Genomic DNA, 24292 nt, shown 5'->3' on the forward strand with positions numbered 1-24292 from the left:
TTAATTCTGTACACCTCTCCAGTTTGGTCTCCTCCCCTACACCCTGGTAGCAGCTTCTTCATAGACAAGAGTCCCCGTCTGGGCAGAGGCACAGTTTGCAGGCTGCAGAGGTTTTTATTTCAAACATGTATTGCAGCTAGGGTTAGTTAATACTACAGCCCCTGTGACTCTCAGCCAGTCTGGTATGTTAAGTCAAAGGTTAGTTTTTATATCAATATGGATTGGCACTGCAGCTGGCGTGGAATGTACATTTCATGATCCTCAGCCATCTACTTAGTGTCCTATTTTGGCTCCAAGCCTTTATGTCCCTTTTTACTCCCCTTTAGGCTAGGTTTCCACTTGGGTTTTTGTCCTGCGTTTTTTTCTTGATTCAACTGCCACTGCATTTACCTGCATTTTGGCGTATTTCTGGAGTTTTTTCTGGCGTTTTAGCCTTTCTGTGGAAATTGCTTTTTTTGACCTTAGGCAGTTTTTCCAGCCTTTACAAATTAGAAGTTTCACCCAGCTAAAAGGGATTAGGATAAATGGCAAGTATCTGCCCTCTCCTGATGTCATTTACTTGGTAGACCCTTTTGTCTCTTTTCTGTGGTTTGTAAGGCATGCTTTATTCCGAATGTCTGCTCCTCTAGGAAGATTGGCCCCAAATGATGGTGCAAATTGTTTGCTGTTGCTTTTGGCACGCAGGATCCAGTCGCGTATGTTTGTTTGTGATGGCATGTTTGTTCCAAATGATGTAAAATTCAATATGAACCAGTCCAGGACTTTGTTTTGTGTGAAACTGTTTGTTTTCAGCCTATTTCACGTAGGACACACAGATACTGGGTCCATCCTCTGCATTGTAACTGTGGAAAAAACGCCATAAAAAACGCCAAGGCAATAAACCCACATGGCTTTTTCATGGCGTTTTTTCTCTCCCATAGACTTCTATGGGAGAAAAATGCCAAGATTTCCTTGCAAAAAACGCCAGAGTGTCAATATGCTGCGATTTTGAAAAACTGCCACAGAGCCCAAAAAAGCAGAAAAACGCCAAAGAGGACTGAAAAAACGCCAGACAGAAAAACGCCAAGTGGAAATGGCATTTTGCGATTTCCTATTGAAGAACAGCTAACATCTGGCTGCTGCGTTTTTCCACTAAAAAAACGCCAGGTGGCGCTATTGGGCTTTTTCATGGGCGTTTTTAGCAAAAAAAAACCAAGTGGAAACCTAGCCTTAACAACCCTCTTTTTTATAATACCTCAGAATGCTAAACTTGAATTTGGGGGGGGGGGTTGGTTGGAGCAGGTCTGTTTACACCGGATGCGTTCCTGCTGATGTCTGAGGTTTAAAGCCTTAAGTCTTCTTTCCTTTGATGGCACCTGCAGAGTAGATAAATAAGTGTAAGTTTTCAAACACCTTCTGACATCTAGACATTTCTTGACTGAGATGACAGTCCTTTAGTCTAAACTAAGGTAGAGTCCCACAATATCACTTTATCTTGATGAAAGATGACATTTGGTTCATAGACTGCCTAAATTTCCATTAGTTTAAATAGCACTTCACAAAGTTGGTTTAGGAATACATTTCAGTCCCAGCTAGACACAGGAAATAGGAGCCTGGATGAAATATTGGATATGCCAAAAAGAATGAAGAGTAAGGCTTCTGGACGAAATAGCACACAAGACTGCTACTTCTTCCTTCATGGTACCCGAGTGCACTGGCATTGCTAGGGGGGCTACTGTGGCTGAAGCCCTGAATCTTAACTCCATAGTCCAGAATGGAGAATCTGTCCTGGATTACCCCCCCGAGAAAGGGGTTGACATCAGGGCAGGCTGGCCAGCATGGGCCAGGTGCACTACATCCAGCCACTCACGTAGCTTTGGAAGGTCCCAAAAGTCCAAATGTCACATCCGGCACTTTGAATGAGCTGGCTCAAGGACTGGGGTCACAACCAGTACCGTGACCCAGCTGATTTATCCTCTGCCCCAGTATCACCCAGAACTGAATCCTAACTCCCAACCATCCTTCTTCCCCACTATAAGCTATCCTCTCTCATTCAGTGCCCAGGGAAAATTCCAGGTAATTCCACCTGTCTTAGAACCTCAAGGGGGTAGTCTCAGTGAAAAGATGTACCATTGGATTAATAGACATGCCCATTGTTCCCCAACTCTAGTACTCCGAACATTAATAATAGAGGACAGCAACAACAGAAAAAGAGGAAGAGGAAATCCTCAACACCCAAACAGTCCCACCACCCATCTGTGACATACACTAAAAAGCCATATAACTTATGTGCATATATATATATTACCATGCTCCGCATGTATCATACCACCTCCCTAGGTCAACGCGATTCTGTGGGACACAATTTGAGTTTATGGCTCAAACTGTAATGATTTGGTGAGGTAGGACCCCGGATGGCGGAGTGAGCCAGGCCAAACAGGAACCAAGAGAAAGCCAGAGAACCAGCCGGGTCAAATCAGGGTCAAATCAGGGTAAGTCGAATCAGAATCCAGAGACGAGGTCAACAAACTGAATCAATACCAGACGAGCAGGAATCAGGAGCCAAATCAGAGAGACAGGAACAAAGTCAACAAGCTGAGTCAAAACGGAGCAGTCAGTCACAATCAAACGCACAAGCAAGAGCAAAATACACCAACCAAGCGTGACCCAGAAGGTTTAAATAGGGACAGATGGAGGTGTTTCTTGCAGGTAGAGGTTACCCGAGGTTATAAGAGTGCGTTCCTGATGGAACATGCAATTTCAGTGTGTTCTGGTTTGCCGCGTGGACGCCACCGGAGAGGGGCACGTCGAGGGAGCAGCCATGGAGCAGGACCAGGGAGGCAGGTAAGTCCTTACACAAACTTTAGCAGGGCCTGGAGAATCTTATCGTTTTTGTGAGGGGACCATGCCCTACAGATGTATGAATTTAATTATGATTTCACACAATGCCAGGGGGCTGAATATGCCAGACAAGAGGTCCAGGGCCCTGGGGGATTATAGGGCGGCACGGGAATTTGTGTTTTATCCAATAAACCATATGTTTTTGAAAACTAGACACTCAAGGGTATTTCAAACGGTATTTTAACTCCTTCCATGCAGTAATTCTACCACCAGTCTTTGTAAAAGTTTGCAGTAGTATTTTGTATGTGTATTTTTCCCACACACATTGTACTTTAGATATGAATTTACAGCTCCTGGTACAGTGATTCTCTACATGCACGGGTTTGTCGGGTTGTTTGGGGGCTAAAATGTAAAATGTAATGTGTATTTTTCAAATTGGAAATTAGACATGTGGTCATCCTTCCCCGTGTGTTAATTGGGACATTGTTGTCCCGGCCAATTCAATTTACCCCATCAAATCATACAAGGTAGATTCATGGGCATTTAACATGCAAGTATTTTAACTCTTTCCATGCGAGAATAAAATAAAGTGCTTATTTTAGGACTATTTTAGGATAAAAATATTTATATATATATATATATATATATATATAAAGTCCAAAAATAGTTACCGGCACTCCAGGGACTTTCCAAATAACCACACAAACAACTTCGGTTTTCAAGTCGTTTCAGTCTTGTTTATTACAGACTTTCATCAGGACATGACAAAAAACGAAATGTAAGTCAAATTTGACTTACATTTCGTTTTTTGTCATGTGTTAATGAAAGTCTGTAATAAACAAGACTGAAACGGCAAAATCGCTCACAGTGGCGGTTGTGACTGCTCTCCAGAACAGTCACAGCACGTCCTGGGGTGGGTGTTCAGTGTCGCTGAATGCCTTGCTATTCGTTGATCACCTCCTAAACTCTTTTAAAAGGGGCGTCCGCGGGGAGTGGTCAGACATTGCCCCTAATGCCGATCTCAGTGTTGCTGAATGCCTCACCATCGAGGCATTACAGCAACACCGTTTGGTTGCAGAAAGCGAACGTAAATTACTTTCTGAACCCATTTAAAGCCATGACAGTCATGGCATGTCAATTGTCACTAACTGTATGTTAGTGCATGACGTACCCGGACCGTCAATTGTAATCAAGGGATTAAAATCTCCTCCAACCGTCTAGCCATCCTCTCCCGAGCACATTGTACCCTCTTATATTCAACTGCAATCTATCACGATTATAGAGTTTGTACCCCAAAGCAAAATCAGCCCAGTTTTCTAAAAACACACACCAAGACTTCAACCGTGCATTAAGCTGCTTCAGCCCTTGCTATAAATTAAAGCGTAATTCTTACTTTGCTACACTTTTATGTATTGATTGAACACAAAACACATGGATGGGCTGACTAGATGGGTTCTCGTCCCCCATCATGAGTAGAGGTAAAACCATGATTTAGACACTTTGTTGTATTATACAAGTCTCTATAAAGTTCATGGAACATTGTAAGCCGCAAAGACTGACTGCCCACAGCTGCTATGGCAAAACAATAAAAACAATGAAAGGAATATATGCTTCCAAGTTCATTGCTATTAAAACCACTAAATTACTGCAATTTGTATGAGTAACCACAGTAATAATACTATTAAAAAATTAGGATAGAACACAGACATTTCAAAATAAAGTCTGTGTTATTTCATTCTGCAGCCAAATATAAAACATATAAACATACATAGGAGGCTGTAAAACCCATTTCAACAAGTGTTCTATTGGGAATCTGTCAGGAAGCATCCAGTCCCAATCTGGACACTTCTCACATTGGCCGCTCCGTCATGTTCAAAACTGCAGCACTTTTTAATTCCTTTTTCTTTTTTGTACCCTTCGTGACAGAGGCTGTTTTAACATTTTTGCAGTGCTCATGTTCATCTGTAATTTTCTTCTCTCTCCTTTAGGTTACCCACACAAATTATACATTGTTTTTTGTTTTCAGAACAAGAAGAGTTTTCTTTAGATACCATTTTTTTGATTGTATCATCTAATGTCATATAAAGAAATAATAAAATATGGTGAATTTTTGTGCCTCGTATCTCACTTTTATTTTAAAAATATTTTACTCATCTGTAAAAGCTAATGAAAAAAAACTTTAATAAAATATATTTGAAAAAAAACCTGATAAATATATTCTATTATTTGTCCTGAGTTTAGAAATAACCAGCGTTTTTATGTATTTTTTTTGCAAGTTATAGGGCAAGTAGTGTTTTGTATTTTCAATCTGGTAATCCTGTCCCCATGTATTTCAGTTGCTGGTGTTTTAACACTTTCCGTGCACTATTTTACTACCAGCCTTTGTCAAACTTTGTGGTAGTATTTTTTGTGTTTTTTCCACAAAAAAATGTAATTCAGGTATGAATTTACAGCTCCTGGTATGTGTCACTGCCAAACACCCCAATATGTATTCAGAAACATCTCTTTAGTACAGTGATACCACCCATACATGTGTCAAGTTGTTTGGGAGGTAAAAGCCACATTTGGGAAGCGTGCATTTTTCAACTTGGAACTTGGCATCTGGCCACCCTGCCTCCATGTACTATTTGGGACATCTTTAACGCCTGACAAATTAATTTCACCCCACCATACTTTATAGCTAGACATCCAGTGTATTTCAAATGGTGGTATTTTAACTCTTTTCTTGCACCTATTCTACCAACAGCCTTTGTGTGATACCACATACATAGGTTTGCCTAGTTGCTTTGGGGCTAAAAGGCTACATTTGGGAGGTGTGCATTTTTCAATGTAGACTTTTACCTTCCGATCATCCTGCCCCCATGTCCTGTTTTGGACATCTTTGAACACAGGCAATTCAATTAAGACCATCAAACTATATATATTTTTTTAAACTAGACACCTCTTGGGTATTTCAAATAAAGTACTTGTGTTCAACCTGCAGGGGGAGTCCAGAGTTCTCAGGAGGGTCAGTTTATTTTTCAGTGTGCACCATCATCATGAGAGAGGCAAAATCTCTCGCAATGGCACTTGTGACCCTGCATTGATTGTAGACCCTGTTAGATGAAAATAATCACTTGAAAAACTAATTAAAGACATTGCCTATATTTGCATGTAGTAATAAAATATCTGTGAATGCACTTTTCCTCTAAAATAAACATGATTTAAAACAGAATATGTTAATTGCAACTTACTGTTTTATCACTTTAATGTCATGTTTTTATTTATCTATCCCATATCTAGTGTTAAGTAAGTAGGTGTCATGTCCTAGCCAGGCTGCGGAGCTGCATATCTCGCTCTTGCTTCAGTTTCCCTGTTTTCCTTTGTTCCATTCCTGGATTTCCTTTTGCTCTGTTCTGATCTTCCATTCCTTGCTTCTGCTTCAGCTCTTTGCTTCAGCTCTGTTTCCTTTATAAGGTGTGCCCCACCCGTGTGTTCTGTTTGTCTCAGTCTGCAGTCTAAAGGTATGTCTCAGTCAGAGGCGTATCTACCGAAAATAGCGCCTGTGGCAAGTATATATATATATATACCGATAGCAGGTATAGATCAACACACAAACCCAGATCAATTGAAATTTATTTGTGATCTCAGCACTGAAGGTATATATCAAATAAACAGAATCAGATATACAAATCCTATATTTGCAGGTATACAATAATAATATATGAAACATAGCATCGCAGGTATAGATCAAATAAATACATGGAAACAGCATTGCAGGTATTAATCAACTGAATAAGACATATTAACCATGTATTTGCAGGTATACATAAATAATGTATGGAAACATAGCATAGCAGATATGGATCTACAGAATAACACAAAACCCCAGCTTTGCAGGTGTAGATCAATTGGAATTCAGATAAAAACACAGCATTAAAAGGTATATTTAAAACCCCCTAAATTAGAGACACAGATCACAGGTTGCACACCCCAAAGCCAGCCCTGGCGTCCACACTGCCCACATAGAACCTGACCAGTACCCAAATTACACACACATAAGATTTGTCCCCAGATAGCCCAGCACAAGTCAACTTTGTCCCCAAACAGTCCAGCCTGTGCCATCTTTGTCCCATATACACCCTGCCTTTGCTATCTTGGTCCCCAAGGCTCAAACCTCCTGCTAGTGCCATCTTTGCCCTTCCACAATTATACATCTATGATACACACAAACACTGTCACTCACTAATTCACACTTTCATTCAGACAACTCAGCCACACATTAACCCATGCTCTCCCTCATTCAGACAATTCATCCACACATTAACTCATGCTCTCCCTCATTCAGACAATTCATCCACACATTAACTCATGCTCTCCCTCATTCAGACAATTCATCCACACATTAACTCATGCTCTCCCTCATTCAGACAATTCATCCACACATTAACTCATGCTTTCCCTCTTTCAGACAATTCATCCACACATTAAGTCAAGCTCTCCCTCATTCAGACAATACATTCATATATTAACTCATGCTCTCCCTCATTCACTCAATGCATGCACACATTAATCCACTCTTTATTTATATCACTTTCTAACCCCTGTCCCTCCCTTATCACTCCCTTACCCCTCTCCCTCCCTTATCACTCCCTTATCACTTTCTAACCCCTCTCCTTCCCTTATCACTCTCTAACCCCTCTTCCTCCCTTATCACTCTCTAACCCCTCTCCTTCCCTTATCACTCTCTAACCCCTCTCCTTCCCTTATCACTCTCTAACCCCTCTCCTTCCCTTATCACTCCCTAACCCCTCTCCCTCCCTTATCACTCCCTAACCCCTCTCCCTGCCTTATCACTCCCTAACCCCTCTCCCCCTTTGTAGTTCTCACCTTGAGGTCCAGCGATGGGAGCACAAGGCTTCTGTCTTCTTGCACTGCTGCGGTGCCGAAAGTGAGCAGCTTTCAAATCCGTCTTTTTTGTTTGATTTTTTTGATGCGGAGGAGAGAGAGGGGCGCCGGCACCGGGACGGAGGTAGAAGCCTCGTGGAGGAGAATGAGGGGCGCCTCTCTCTCCTCCGCATCAAAAAAAAAAAAAAAAAGACGGCGTTTGAAAGCCGCTCACTGGCGCCCCCCTCAACAGGCGCCTATGGCATGAGCCATAGCTGCCATACCCTAGATACGCCTCTGGTCTCAGTGCTATGTGTTTGGATTACATGTTTGGTTTGTTTCGTACCACTGTCAGCAGGGATTAGCGTTAGGACCCACCGTCATTGGAGTACTTTGGCATAGTGGTGGGCTAAGCATACTATGGCCTAAGATGTGACAGAATCTCCGATGGTTCAAACAGTCCTAGGCTAGTTTCTGTATTTATGTGTGTCAGTCTGTGATGTACCTGTGGGGTGTCCTGACCTGTCCTGTCTCGTGTCCCCGGGAGAGGGGTGTCCTGTCTTGTTCATGTCTTGTTCCATGTAGTGCCTTGTATTATGCATATTTTGTCTGGTTATGTTTCTTCCTTGTCTTGTGCCCTGTATCATGTATATCTTGTCTGTTATGTTTCTTGCTTGGTCTCCCTATCCCTTGCTTGTTATGTTTCAGCTATATACTCTGCTTAGCTTCCACTCTCCCAGCCTGCAGCATCCCTCACATGAGTCTTGTGCAATGTCTCATGCCTGTTCCAGGGTGCTTGCAGGATTTATCTTCGTTCTGGACTACATCCGCTGCTAAAGCAGGGCGCTGGTATCTGGCTGCACAACCCTAGATGCTCAACACCCGGGTGAGTGCAGTCGCCCTGCACCAGGCCCTGTCCTGAGACTCCGCTACTGCATGCTGAACTCCTGAACTCCATCTTTGGGCGCGCTGGGTCATTACAGTCGTCCGTATAGACCTAGTTTCCTGACAGTAGGAAGAACCTACCTTGGTGTAGCGTGTAGCGTAGTCAGAAGGTAGGCCAGGTCAACAATGGTTAATCAGTACAGGTGCAGCGTAGTCAGAAGGCAGGCCAGGTCAGCAACACTTCAGCAATCAAAGCAGGGTACCAAGGATTAATACACAGACGAAGTCAATATAGCAAGGTCACAACTGGTAATGAACAGGCTGGGGAAAAGGATAGGGAAGGGTACTGGTGCAGGACTCATGTCAGACAAGTTGGTGTGCCAGAGGCATGATAGGGAGTTATTTGTTTGCTCTTGATCCGTGGGAACTACCCAACTATTCAGAGAGAGAGAGAGAGAGAGTTATTCTAGAGCCTACTCATGCACCCACTATAAAATTTGTGGGACGAGGCACAAGAAAATGGCTCAGGCAGGAAGAGCTAAATGGGCATGGAGCATGGCTAGCACTGAGTAGATTGTAGGGGTTGAAAAATTAGCATGCACCATAAGGAGGACAAAGGATTGCCCCAGAGGCAGTGATATCAGATGGGGTAATCAGAGCATTCAGGTCAAATTCAGATCCCAGATCCCATTAAGTGCATATGAAAGTACTCTCCTAATCAAGTAATCCACTTTAAAATAATTATTTCACATCTGACATGCAGTTATTTCTAATGCACCTTCGCACAGGTTATCTGTATCTAATATTGATCATGCTCCTCAACTGTGTACCTATCCACAACAATTTTTCAAGGCACTTTATTTTATAACCATGTTCTTCTCCAAGTGATCTTAAAATAGTATCACACTCACACTTGTGTTCAGGGCTGGCCTTAGGGGTGTGCGAGTTGTGCGGCCGCACAGGGCGGCAGGAAGAGGAGGAGAGAAAGGGGCGCCGAGTGGTCGCACATGAAAAAGTTTTTAGCAACCGCTCAGCCCCCTTTGTCTCCTCTACTCCCTACCGCTGCCCTGACTGCGGTGGTGGGAGCTCGAGGCCTTGGTCGCGGTGCTTCATGATGAGCGCCAGAATATGAAATCATATCCCAATGACAGTGAGACTGAGGCCTTGGGCTCCCACCACAGGACTTCCCACCACAGGGTAAGTGAACTACAAGAGGGGAGGGAGTAGATAGTGACTAGGGGGAGGAGAGGGGGTAGATAGTGAGTAAGGGGAGAGGAAGTAGATAGTGAGAAGGGTAGTAGAGGGGGTAGATAGTGAGAAGGGGGAAGATATTGTGATAAAAAGGGGGGGGAGGGGTAGCTAGTGAGAAGGGGGAAGAGATCATGAGAAAGGGGGGGTAGTAAGAATCTTGAAAGAAAGAGTGAGAATGAGTAAGATAATGAGTGAAGTAATGTGTAGATTAATTGAGTGAATGGGTGAGAGAATGAATGAATTAATGTGTGGATGAATTATGTGAATGAGTGAGAGAATGAATGAATTGGTATATGGATGGATTGTTTGAATGCGTGAGAGAATAAATGAATTAATGTCTGTACGAATTGTGTGAATGTGGGAGATAATGAATTAATTAATGTGTGGATGAATTACGTGAATGAGTGACAGTATAAATTAATGTATGGATAAATTGTGTGAATGAGAGAGAATTAATTAATGTGTGGATAAATTGTCTGAATGAATTAGAGAATGAATGAATTGTGAGAATGCATTAATGAATATGTGTAAATGATTTGTGTGAATGAGTGAGAGAATGAATAATTGTGTGAAGGAATTGTGTAAATGACAAACTGAATGAGTTAGTGACTGCATAACTGTTTTGTGTGTATTATAGATGTATAAGTGATTTGGGGAAAGGCAAAGATGGCACAAGCAGGGTGTTTGAGCTTTGGGGACCAAGATGGCACGGCCAGGGTGTTCATGGGAAAAAGATGGCACAGGCAGGTGGTTTATGGGGCAAAAATGGCATAGGGTGGGCTGTTTGAGGACAAAGATGTCTTATGCTAGGGCATAGGCACAGACTTCCGAGTAAAGTATGACTTTACTCGGAAAATGTTGCTGAACACATTGGGGTGTTGTTTGATAGTGACATATACCTGGAGCTATACATTTATACCCGAAGTACAATTTGTGTGAAAAAACTGTGGCAAAGGCTGGTGGTAGAATCTCATGCATGGAAAGGGTTAAAATACTAGCATTTGAAATACCTTTGGGAGTCTAGTTTTCAAAAATATATGGTTTGATGGGGTAAATTGAATTAGCCGGCTTCAAAGATGGCCCTACTAGGACATGGGGGCAGTAGGATCAGATGTAAAAGTTCCAAGTAAAAAAATGTGCACTTCCTGAATGCGGCGTTTTACCTCCCAACAAACCCATGCACTGTACTCGGGAGATGTTGCTGAACACATATTGGGGTCTTGTTTGAAAGTGACATACACCAGGAACTGTAAATCCATACCTGAAGAGCCATTTTAGTGATAAAAAACACAAAATAAATTACTACCACACAGTTTGACAAAGGGTGGTAGTAGAATTAGTGCATAGAAAGGGTTAAAATACCAGCATTTGAAATACCTTGAGGTGTCTAGTTTTCAAAAATATATGGTTTGATGGGGTAAATTGCATTGGCCAGCTTCAAAGATACCCGGAATAGCACTTGGGGCAGAATGAACAGCTTTGGGGAAAAAACTGGTTTTAAAATATATAACTTGTGTGGGTACCCTATATGAGTGAGGAGAAAATTACATCTAAATACGGGCACCGCAATCGTGTTAAAACAGCCTCGGTCTCAAGGGTACAAACGGTAAAACACAGCCTGGTCCTTAAAGGGTTATGGTACATTATTGTTACCAGTGTTTCCAGTTATATATTATTGTACGTGTTTGTACTTGCACATAAATAATCTCTAATTAAATTGTTTGTTACAAGATTATTTCCCTAAGGCCGGCTCTGCTTGTGTTACAGTAATGGCCCAGTGCTGTACACAACCTATGGAATGTTCCAACTCCCCTCATGCGATTATGCAAGCCAATAGTAATGCTGTATCCTTTAACTTAGTAACCACCCTCCATATAACTGCCAAAATATTCCCCTAAATGTAATGTCATTTAGCATTGTTATACACCCTCTAAAAAGAAGCCAGAAGAGCTTAATGTATCAATTCTAAAGATAATGGTCTTCCACAAAAGAGATCTTCAAAAGCTAAGTCTTTACTCTTTAGCGTGACAGCCTAGTCTTGATCTAGTAACTCGTACAGTAGCCATAATTCTTACACTCATATACAACACACTATTCTTGTTTTCTTTTTCTTCACACTGAAATAATAAAAATAAAACTTACATTGTAGATTTAGAAAGGAACTGCACAGTTTTAAATAGTTTCTAGCATTACAGACTTAGTCAAGGAACTGTGTTACAACATCCTACTTGGGGCGACAATATTATTCCAGTGCAATCTCCCCTGAGAGGCTATCTAAAATTTGCATAAATTGCCCTAAGCTATACCTTATGTTTATAGTTGGAAAACCTAAATCAATAACTAAATAGTAGACAACTGAATGAAGATACTAACATAGTTATAAACTATCAAATCCTTCGTAGAAAGACAAACTCTGCTGGTTTCAATTATGTCGTTAGGCTATTGCGAACTATGGTCTTCTTGAACATTCTCCAAACTTCCCCAAAGAGCAGTTTACATCATGTAAGATTAATATTTTGACAAAAGGTTTTTGCCAATTAGAATATTTGACCCATTAGTTGAATTAACATTTAAAACTATCTTACAAAATCAAAGAACTCCACTAGAGGGCAGCACAACAATTTAAAGAAATGGTTTCTCTTTTGCTTTTCTGCCACAAGGCATCCTGGTGGTGAACTTCAAACAAGACTTTTTGTTTACTTACTAAAGGTATTCTGAATAAATGCAAGTTGGCATTTAAGGCACATTTGCAGTAACAAACTCGCATGAGTTGGAGAATGTCTAACTTGCATTTTTACTACAGCCAACTCACATTTACACTTGGCCGACAGTGAACTTGACTGTTGAGCACACTCTGAAAAACAGTAGCTGCTCACAGATTTATTAATCCTGAAACTGCTTCAAACTACCCATGACCCCCTATAACTTCCAAATCCAATGGTATGGTGATTAAATATAATTTTAAAAAACCTTTGTAGAGGTATGGAAGCCCACCTATGTCTCTTCCCATCCCTTGGGGTATAATAGCAAATTACCCTCGTCTTACTTTTTCCAGATTATAAAACTGATTAGCTGAATAACAAATCCGTCTTTATGGATGCTATACATTCATTGGCCACTTTATTACATTACATTACTTTATTACATCTTGCTAGTACCGGGTTTGACCCCCTTTTGTCTTCAGAACTGCCTTCATTCTTCCTGGCATATATTCCACAAGGTGCTGGAAATATTCCTTAGAGATTTCATTCCATATGGACATGATGGCATCACGCAGTTGCTGCAGGTTTATCGGCTGCACATCCATGATGCGAACCTCCCGTTCCACCACTTCCCAAAGGTGCTCTATTGGATTGAGATCTGGGGACTATGGAGGCCATTGGAGTACAGTGAACTAATTGTCATGTTCAAGAAACAAGTTTGAGATGATGTAAGCTTTGTAACACGGTGCATTATCCTGCTGGAAGTAGCCATCAAAAGATGGGTACACTGTGGTCATAAAGGGATGGACATGGTCAGCAACAATACTCAGGTAGGCTGCTGTGTTTAAACAATGCTCAATTGGTACTAAGGGGCCCAAAGTCTGACAAGAAAATGCCCCCCCACACCACCAGCTTAAACCTTTGATACAAGGCAGGATGGATCAATGTTTCATGTTGTTTACCCCAAAGTCTGACCCTGCCATCTGAATGTCACAGCTGGAATCGAGACTCATGAGACTAGGCAACGTTCTTTTATCTTTTGAAGTCCTTTCACATTTCAATTTTTTAGAGCTACAGCATGTATTCCAAATGTCTGTCTGTAGTAAGGATGGTCCCCTTTCAAAACCCATGTTCTTCTATCTCTCTTACCTCCCCTGTTGCCCCTAATTTCCATCATTATTATATGAAAAACTTCACTCAGTTACACAACTAATTATGTCACCACATGGAAGCAGCATTGTGGACAGTTTTTCTGCGTGTGGGACTCGCCCGCAAAGACATCGGGAGCGACAGCTTCAGCGGGACCCCCTACCTGCATCCCAAAAAGGGAAGGCTCTGGGTAGCTGGAGCCTGGATGTTACCAGGTATGAATATAGTGAATGCCAATCAATAATGGGCCATAATATTTAATAATAATATTTAATAATTGCTCCTTACATGGGTTACAGCAAGAAATAGATTTGTTAATAACAATGTATCTGTACTGTAATTCACTAAAATAGTGGACTTCATACACGATATGTTATTGATTTGTGATGTCTGCACTTTGCTACACTTAACCTTTTCAGTCCAGAGAATTTAGCATTATACATAAACATGTGTTCTTCAGGCATAATCCTGGAAATTTAGTGTAGATTAGCCTGAAGTGTCCAGATAAGTGTCCTTGGCTTAACAAGAATGATCTGTTTATCTCAGAAGCAATAACTCCAGGAGGATTTACTGTACTGATTTTCAGTGTCTGGAAAAATAAAGCAATTAATGACTTTCACAGTTTTAAACAGAACAAAGTAATTTTTTTCATGCTCTAGAGGGAGATCTCTGATCTCCCCAACTGGCCCATAGCCATAACGCCATAAGCATACGTTAGCCACAAAGTCCATAGATCTCCCTGTGACCGGCAACAAATAAATGTTGTTGCCGGTCACAGGGAGATTGTGCCCCCCTATGTATGCCACTGGTGGTGAGCACTATATGATAGCATTAGTAGCCGGCATGCTCCCATTTATTTGTTGCAGTTTAGAGGGAGATCTATGATCTCTCCCAACCGGCCCATAGCCCGAAATTGAGACTCTGGGGCTAAAGTATGCTTACGGCCCAAAAGCATACTTTGGCCCAAGAGTCTGCATTCAGGGCTATGAAGCTGACATTCGAGGCTTCAGCCGCAGTAGCCCCCCTAGCTACACCAATGGCTGGAATAATATAAACAATGTAAAATGGTACAACAGGTTAGGTGAACATTCATATTAATTGTACAATGAAAAGTTTCAAGTTTAAAGAAAATATACAAAACACTTGGGTCCATCATGACACACAATAAGCAAATGAGTTAACTATTTAATGATTTGAGTTAATTTCAAGAATGCTATTGACTTATCTTCATCATTTTTTCCTAAAATACATTTTAGTCCTTGAACTTTGATCATATGCGAGAACAGACTAAATGTCTACACATTTGTGTTTCTATAGCAACTGAAATTTTCTCAAATAACCTTTCAATTTAACATCCAAAATAAAAAGAGAACTCCATTGTGAAATAGGAGTATTAACTGTTGCATCCAGGAATTTAGCTAGTTATTCCATGTGAAATCAATCATGTCTCAAGGTCAACATTTGGTTTCAAAGATCTCCAGTTACTCCATTTTTAGTATTATAAACATCTATCTGTGTGCTGCTTTTCTACTTTTTTCAAGGCATTTATGTACAAGATATTTTTTGTGACATAAAAGGTTATTTTAGTTTGAAACATCCAACAATATCAATGTTTTACAGAATTTCAAGAAGAGGGGATGTTAAGTTGCTCTTTTTTGTAGACAGTTTGTGGTAACAAACATCCAGGCTACATATTTATAGCAAAATTCATTTGGCAACTATGTCTGAGACTTCTACTAATCAGATGTAAATAATCATACAACTCATCCTTTGCCAGATATATGTACTAAATTGATATATGTATCTAAATTACATTAGATTTTAGTGAAAATATGGTTATATCTGTAAATTGTATTGAGTTGTTGTGTGTTAAAGTGGCACCTCACTGTTTTTATGGTACCTCTGTGGTAAGGATATTGTGTTTGTCTCAGGTATAAGGGATCTTTGGTTTTATTTTTATCTTCATTGTTCTACAGAATCCTTGGTCTACGCCCAGGTATTTGGCCGAGCACATCTCATTGTACATGACAGACTTACTGCCAGTTAGCAGCAGCGCTTAATCGGCGAGCATTCCCTTGCACTTGTGCAGAAAGGACTCCCACTGATGTGAATGGGAGCACTTTCATGACAATTGAAGCAGCCAATCAATTCAGCAACATGCTCTAAAGCTGCAGATTGTCTCTAATATGCATTGTTAAGAGGCTGCCAGGGAGTGCTAAGAGGCTGCTATTGGAGTGCTAGTGATACAGCTAACTTCCAAGGCCACTATGAACAACTCAGTGTTCTAAATGTGGAAATAATATATCATATCAAAGGATCCTTTAGTAAGAGTAACTAATTGCATATTTACTTCACAGTTAAAGCTAAAAAACAGCACAGAACGGGCTGCATCAGACATACCACAGGGTTAACCCAAAAACCTTTAGAGGAATTTTTCAGCAGAAAAATGCAGTCATCCATCCTAAATCAAATTTTGCTCAGCTTTAGCGTTTTGTCTAAGTTCTCAAGAAAATTACTTATATAATCATTATACTTTTCCATTATCTCTTAAAGTATGTGTCTTAAAGGGACAGTGTAATGTCACGGATAGCCTCTCCAAAGAAGAATGCATACTAAAGTACTTAAAGTAAGTAAAAAAAAATAAAAAAATCACTTACCTCTGGGAGGAGTTACAGCTCCCCACCTCATCCATGATCTGGGTATTCACACCACTGATGGATGCTTGAAGTAGACAAGCAGTGTCAGAAGAGCACCCCCATTGAAATCTGCGCATGCAAACAGAGCTTTAAACTTCACTGTAATGTTCACCCAGCCAGCCAAAAACATCTCCTGCACTGCAAATATGATGGGGAAAGCGGCAAATAGATATGAGGGATTCTGCAGAATTCCCCATGCATTTGCAAAGGGGACCACATGGAAATTTAAAGGGACCACACTATCATATGCATTAATCATATGCATTAAAATTACTTGCCTTAGGGAGGCGTTACAGGTGGAGTGTCCATCTGTCATTTTGTTAATTTCCCTGAAATCACAAATGCAATACAGAAACCCAACTGTTTTTCTGCAGCTCAGTGTGGTGATTGCAAGACCTCAATTTTAATTTTTAAGGAATCCATGTTTTGTGGCCACATGACTGGAGAAATGCCAATGTAAATTTGCTTAACCTGGTAACTCCAGTGTGTTTTCAAGGGGGAAAGTTTTCTTTGTATTTGACAATATTCATCCATATTCGACGTAATTTAGCCTACGCTTTCCTTTTCGGAAATCCCAATTGTTCATCCAGGTGCTATGGAAACAAGAAAAAAAACATGTAGAAGAAGTTGAATAGGGAATTTGAGACCAATGAAGAGAAAGAGTTATGGATAGTAGTTTATAGTGGACTGGTTAAATGATGTTACATTCATTAAAATAATGTATTAAATCAATGAATGTTCTTAATTAATAAATAACACCGTGAAAATAAAACCAAAATTACGTGCTCATATGGTGAAAATGAAATTATAAGTAATACTTCCCTGATTCAGACCGCAGCACCCAAATGACACTTTCCTCCAAGTGTTGAAATATAAAGCAAACGAAATTTAAATGGGGCGCAGGTACATGTAAAGGGAAAAAATAATAATACAATATAGTGTAGATGGTTTGCTCAATGTGAAGCTTAAGTGATATAATGCACTCACAAATCAAAGAAATGATTCCGACCCATCAATATGTACTGTATACAATCTTTAATATTCTTCTTGAGATAAAGATTGTATACATTATATTATTTTTTCCCTTTACATGTACCTGCGCCCCATTTAAATTTCGTTTGCTTTATGTTCTTAATTAAACTAAAACTTTAAAGAGTCTTAGACACTGTGAGAAATGGCAGGCTGAAGCTCACCAAGTCTCACACAGAAGAATCTCACTCTGTAAAATGCTCAGATGCAGCACAGCAGTGTCACATAAAGCAGTCACAGTGAAATGAATAGACTTCCTGTCTGCTCTGCTCTTATATAGGCTCTCTTCATTTTTTTTCTTTCAAAGATGCAGCACAGCCATTGGACAAGCCCTAAGCATGATGTGACAGGAGAGAGCTGATTGGACAAACGAAAATCAGCTCACTCAATATCCCTCCTCTATGTGCAGGCAAAATAGCAAGATTCTCCTCCTTTTAGTTAAAATGGAGGCTGCGGTGTCGAGAACGAATGAACGAAGATTTTCTTATTGCACACATGCTTTTTCTGTTTCTTTCGTCCAATATTGCATTCTTTTGTTCGTTATTCAAATTAATAGATGAAACAGTAAAATTCGGCAGAAACGAATGTGCAAGTCTAATGTTTAACATTACTTGTGGTAAAAATACTTTAAGGAATAAAGAGTGCAGCCATCCTGGAATAATTTGTTGGTAACAAAATTATTACCTGAAATCAGCATTAATTTGTCATGGATGCATTGTGTCAGATAAATCTTTGATTGGGAAAATGCTGTGTCTATTTGGATTTTGGATCTAGTGCTTCATGTGAGGTTAACATTTAAGTAGCTAAACCTAGAAGAAGATTTTAGTATTTGGATAGAAAACTGCTTAAAAGAGAGTTGTAGATGTACTCTGATTCAGTACCTCAGGGGTTAATTCTGGGTGCACTTCTCTAATGCATATACAAAGTGGGTATAGCAGAATATCTATATGTGAAGGTGACACCAAATAATGTAGGGTTGCAAACTATGTTTGTTGTTTGCATAATGACTTAAATAAATTATATAACACCCTTGGGGGCAGAGTAATGTGATTGCATCATACACATGACCTGCCCTCCTACTTTGAGGGCACCCATATTGCACACAAGGGATTTGCCAAGCACCCAGATTGGATCCACGGAACAGCACAGCACCCAGATTGCCTACATAGCACTTGCACAGCACCCATATTGCACAAATAGAACGCCCCAGCAGCCAGATTACACACGAGTTGCCCAGCACCTAGTTTACACACAGACACATGACTTGCCCAGACTGCATTCACAGGATTTACCCAGATTGCACCCACAGTGGCCTCGTCTCAGAGTCTCGGGACTCCTCTCAGTCTGACTATACCCTTACAATTGCCTGCCCATGAACACACACACGCCTGCCCATACACACTTATAGAGTACATACAATCATGATTCCCCTACATATAGACATCCTGGCTTACACTTGCCCTTGCATCTACTTTCAAAACACAAACACTCTCTCTGTCTCTCTTGTCTCATGATTTCTCCCCTATTTCATCATCTCCATCCTTTCTGTCCATCTCTCCTCCTATTTCCCTCCCCTTTCTCTTTATCTCCTTTCACTTTATCACTCCGTTTTCTCCCTCTGTCCTCTTTCTCTTATATTTCCACCTTTGATCCCCCTTATCATATTTCTTACCCCACTTTCTTATTAGCGCTTCTTTTTTCTTTCATCTCTCCTATTTTGTTTATTTCCCCTCCCATTTCACTCTATCTCTCCCTTTTTGTTTCATCAGCTCTCCATATTTGATTATCTCCTCTCTCCATTTTTTCTTTAGCTTTCTTCTTTCACTTCCTCTTCTCTATCCCTATATCTCTTCTCTTTCTTTATCTCACCACTTTGTCCCTATATCTCCTTCTCATCATCTCTCGTTTTATTCATTATCTCTTCCCGTTCTTGATCTCTGCAACTTTCCCCCATCTCTAATTCTTATAATGCCTCCTCTCTTCTTTTTTCATCACTGCCCTAACTATATCGCCCCATAACTTATTTTTCTCATTATTACCTCTTTATAGATCTCCCCGTTCTTTCTCATTATCGCTCCCCTACATCTTTATCTCACTCTATTTTCTTACCATCTTTCCCCTTTCTCCCCATCATTTGGTATCTGTTTCACTGCTCTGTTGCGGTTCGCGCGGCTTCAAAGCTGAACCAGGGGGTGGATCCAGAGCCTGACCTTAGATGGGGCACTCACCCAGACATACACTAATACATGCACATAGACTAATACACTAATACACCCAGACACTTGACACTAACACACAAACATACACACCCAGACACCCACACAAACATATCCAGATACTCAAACTAACACAACCAGACACACAGATATTAGCATACCCAAATAAAGACATATACATACTAACATATCCAAAGACATACGTTCACACACTAAAACTCTCACACACACTCAAACATACCCATACACCCCTACTAACATACCCAAAGACACATCACTTTACATACTTTGATGCAGCTCACTGTCACTACCCCTGCTGGGTAATGCAGTGCAATGTTGCATGACCCTGTCTCCTCCTGAAAATTAGGGCAATAAAGAGGTAAGTCCGGGTGTCGAGACTTACCTCTATATCCTTACTCCTGGAGCATGCCTCAATCTATCTCTGTGGTGTCCCAGTGCCCCGTTGACACCCCATGGATCTGCCAATGTGCTGAGAGGCAGTACTCCTTTTATATAGAACCCATGATCTCACCTCCCTGCCCTGCTCCTTTAACTGATCTAAGTGGGGGTGTCTCCTCTGCAGCATTCTAGACTGCTCATCCAGTCCACCACTGAGGTAGTAACCCCCACGCAGATCTGTGCTCTAGGCTGGTGCCAGTAGTAACTGCTGCAGGTATCACCACCATTATCGACAGGACACACCTGTAGGATGCAAAAAAGCCAGTAACTATTTATTTGGGAAAACACAGGTAACACTGGGTAAACACAAAGGACACAAATCAGTTCAGTTACTGTCATCTTTAGCCAATTGGGTGTTCAATGTAATGGATAAGTGTCCCTTCAAAGTGGCTGTGACAGGGAGAGTATTGGCAGCTTCTGTGTTTTTCCTGCCTTTATTTTACTTGGTGCACAAACTCTAAGTAAGGAGGTATCTACAGTAGTTGCAGGTGGTGGTAATTAAAGCTCCGTTTGCTATATAGAGGGGTGGAAATTTAGGGACAAGTATGTTGTATGCTTCTGACATTTCTCCCTTCAGGCTGTCTATTTTGTGTATATGGCATGCCATGTATTGTGGGGTGTATGATCTCAATGTCTGTGAAACACAGAGGCTGCAACTCTGCTGCAATATAGAAACTGGAAGACTAAGCCTTTCCTACGCAAGAAGCTGGGAAAGATTACTTGTTTTACTTGGACTTTACTTACTTAAAAATTCTTTCACAACCCGTTACAGAAGTTTTGCAGGCCCTTATATTGACATTTTTTGTTAGTTTAATTGCTGAAGTAAAGCATATTCATTTTGTGTTATAGTCCTGAAGAAATAAAGCTGAGGTGAATGGCCTAAAGCCTTGTGTCTCTTGTTTGATATCACATCCTCCTACAGTGGCCAATAAGTTTGAACCTGGGCAGGTGAGACACAGGAAGAAGCTAGAATAGTACTTAATATTTGAATAAGACAATATGCATGGTCACATAGGCACAAGGAAGCCTCCCAAAAGTACAAGGAAGGGGGTTATGTGGGTGAGGGGCACAATTGCAAAATTGCTACAATAATACAACATAACTATGTATACAAATATGGTCTTGTTTACAGGAGTTGATCCAGGAAAAAAGTGACTGTCTATTGGAGTTGTAAAGGATTTTTTTTTCTGCCCACTGAGCCAGGGGCACAACTAGAAACCACGGGGTCCTGGTGTGAAAATTGCCCCGGGGTCCCCGACTTCACCAAGCAACATGTGCAACACACACATCTCACACCAGTTACACTGCTCACATGCTCACACAGAAATACTTACACATAAAAATCCATGCTCACACACATTAATACATACACATTCATACTCACACACACTAATACAAATATCCATGTTCACACACAATTATACACAGACATCCATGCCCATATACACTTATACATAGACTTTTATGCTCACACACAGTTATACATAGACATCCATGATCACACACATACACTTATACATAGACATTCATGCCCACATACTTACAAACATATATTTATATAAACATAATGTATGCATTTTGTTTAGGACAGATGGGCATTTCTTTTAATATTATTTTTCTATCTAAGATCCATCATTCAGTACATGTCAATTTTTTTTCTTTTCACAATTTTACTTTTTTCTATTTTTTTTATGCTGATTAGAATGACCAGCAAACAAGGCTCTATTTTACCTGTGATCAGCTTGCAGGGGTTGGCTGCTCATAGGCCCCTGGAACATTTGGATAGACCCTCTTGGAACTTTTTTACTTAGATCATTGTTTTCAGTGGTGTCAGATAATTTCTGAACAGAGGTCTGGGCTTTCTCATTTATTTAAGTGTAACCAGTGCTCACAACAAGCACAATTGCACCAGATTAGTTAGCACAGAGCTATCTAATAACATCCTAATCTAGAGTGCACCAGTGGGGAAACATCCCTGCAAGTGGGAAAAACATAAGGCATTTTATTACATCCTAACGGTCATCTAGACCATGTTAAATATGATATAATAATACCTCATAAGGCAGAAAATTAACTATTCAACATGTCAAAGGCCTGTGATAGTGGCAGTTAAACAGTAATGGAAAGGCACATGAGTAGCAACAGTCAAATTGGAGTGGGTCCACAGGCAAGACTAGATGGTTCAGGTACTATGGGCAGATCCAAGTGGAAAAGGAGCCATGGTACGATCATGGTAATACCAGTTGAAACATGAAAGAATACAGCCAGGATCTTTTTTAAACTTGAAGCTATAACGGGTAACTGGTGTAACAGTGTACAGTCAAATTGCTTTGCCTTTTTGTGGGCACCCACAAATATTTTTGAATCAATTGCATTTTGTTTTTTCCCTCTCAAAAGTCATAGTAACAAGGTAATCCTTGATCAAGTCTGCTCTGGGAATAAATTAAAAATCTCTTTGGGGACTAATTTCCCATCTCAATGTGTGTTAAGTTTCGCAATGGTGTTTCAGTGTTTCTTGTGGCTTTAGAGCCAGTATGATTTCACCCATTTCACCCCCATTATCATTCTCTGCATATGCTGCTATGTTCCAGTGTTTACCCAGATTTATTGATTTCAGACCATGTTGCTTTATCTGTAGTTTCCAAATACTCTCCCCTCCTCTTTGGAATATTGTCATGTTTACATGCTCTTGAACTATTGATTTTCTACTCTGACCTTCCTATGCCTGCTTTCTTTTGCATTTTAATTCCTTTTCCTTTACACGTTAGGTACTTGTGTCAGTTTTTAAAAACTGAAGCAGCTGCAAGTAGATTGTATACTGTCAATTTTAATGTTATTATTATTCTCCCCCAATTTCAATAATTAGCCGTCGCTCTAAATAAATGTATTATCAATTAATCATATATATATATATATATATATATATATATAAACATTTATGCTATAATCTTGTATAAATCAGATTAACTTTTTTTTTACCCCCAGTTTCTAATACACAAGGGAGATGAAACCCAATAATGTCCCTCTGACCCTAGGGTCTGCTTAGTGATGATTATTACATATACATGCATACTTAAATAGCAGGCGAGGCAGGGGTAAAATAACCTGACCGCAATAATAAATCCATTCCCTTTGCAACAGGCGTCAAAATGAATTGAATACCTTTGTTATGCCAATTTACTACCGCAATGATCATATTAACAAATTGCCATACGCTACATGTTAAACCAAGGTCCAATATTATACTTCAAGCAATATTGGGAGTTGTATCTCCAACATAAAATAGATGAACCTTGTATTTGTTGGTTGTAATCAAGTATTGACTATAAGTGACAGGGCAAGTGTTGTAGTTTTCACAAATGTTAAAAACTGAAAACTTTACTCAATTTTTCATCTAGCCTTTCTTAACATTGAATGCTGCAAATCACTAGTGTGTTGGAAGTTACCAGCTTTTTTGCACAAGTATCACCATTTGTAATGTGTGCAGTGTATTAAAACATTGGCTCAACTTGCGCCATAATTTCTATTAGTACATAGTAAATAGCATTGTACATGGAATATGTGTGAAAAACAAAATAACATTCACAATGATCTTGGTAATAGTGTCAAAAAAGGCAGATTGAAAAAAATACATTTTATTGACTGTCAATGGTGACAATAGTGTGTTTATATTGTTAATTTTTATATAGTTAACAAGTTATTTCAATGCGTTCCACTTTGTATATAACTATAGTTTTATTTAAACAATGTTATTGTTTATGTGGCAGAATAAAAAGTATAGAGAAAAATATAGAGAAAGTTATACTATATTTCTCTATATAATAGCTTCAGAGTTTTTTCCCTCCAGAGTTTCACGTGGAACTGGACGCTGGGATTTAACACTTTAAATCCTACCAATAATAAAAATAGCAATTTCAGTAAAATAAAAAAATATGTCCTTCAACAGATTAACGGTTGTTAATTTATAAATAACGGTTTCATTTTACAAACCACTGGTTATATCCGTTTTTGAAAGCGGCCGCGGCAGTGCATGGGTTAAGTTCCCGGTATTACGAGGTTATTAAGGTAAGTAGTGAAATAGTTAATGTAACTAGAGCTTTGACCATTTACCTCTGCTTTTACTGTCTTTCTCATTGTGCTCATTTCCTTGATTTCATGTTTTCTTCACATCTTGTGTTCTCCCACCCCTCCCATCTCCCGCTCTCCCCTCCGCCCATGG

General features: G+C 40.1%; 1 long non-coding RNA gene across 1 annotated transcript; it reads right to left on the reverse strand.

The window, feature by feature from the left end:
• Positions 1 to 16873: 16873 nt before the first annotated feature.
• LOC128500856 (uncharacterized) lies at positions 16874 to 24255 on the reverse strand. Its single transcript, XR_008354957.1, has 2 exons — positions 24184 to 24255; positions 16874 to 16962 (listed from the first exon to the last, which is right to left on the reverse strand). It is a non-coding gene; the product is annotated as an uncharacterized LOC128500856 (long non-coding RNA).
• Between the last annotated feature and the right edge of the window lie 37 nt (positions 24256 to 24292).

This window comes from Spea bombifrons, chromosome 6 (assembly GCF_027358695.1).
Source record: "Spea bombifrons isolate aSpeBom1 chromosome 6, aSpeBom1.2.pri, whole genome shotgun sequence".
NCBI classification, from domain to species: Eukaryota; Metazoa; Chordata; class Amphibia; order Anura; family Pelobatidae; genus Spea; species Spea bombifrons.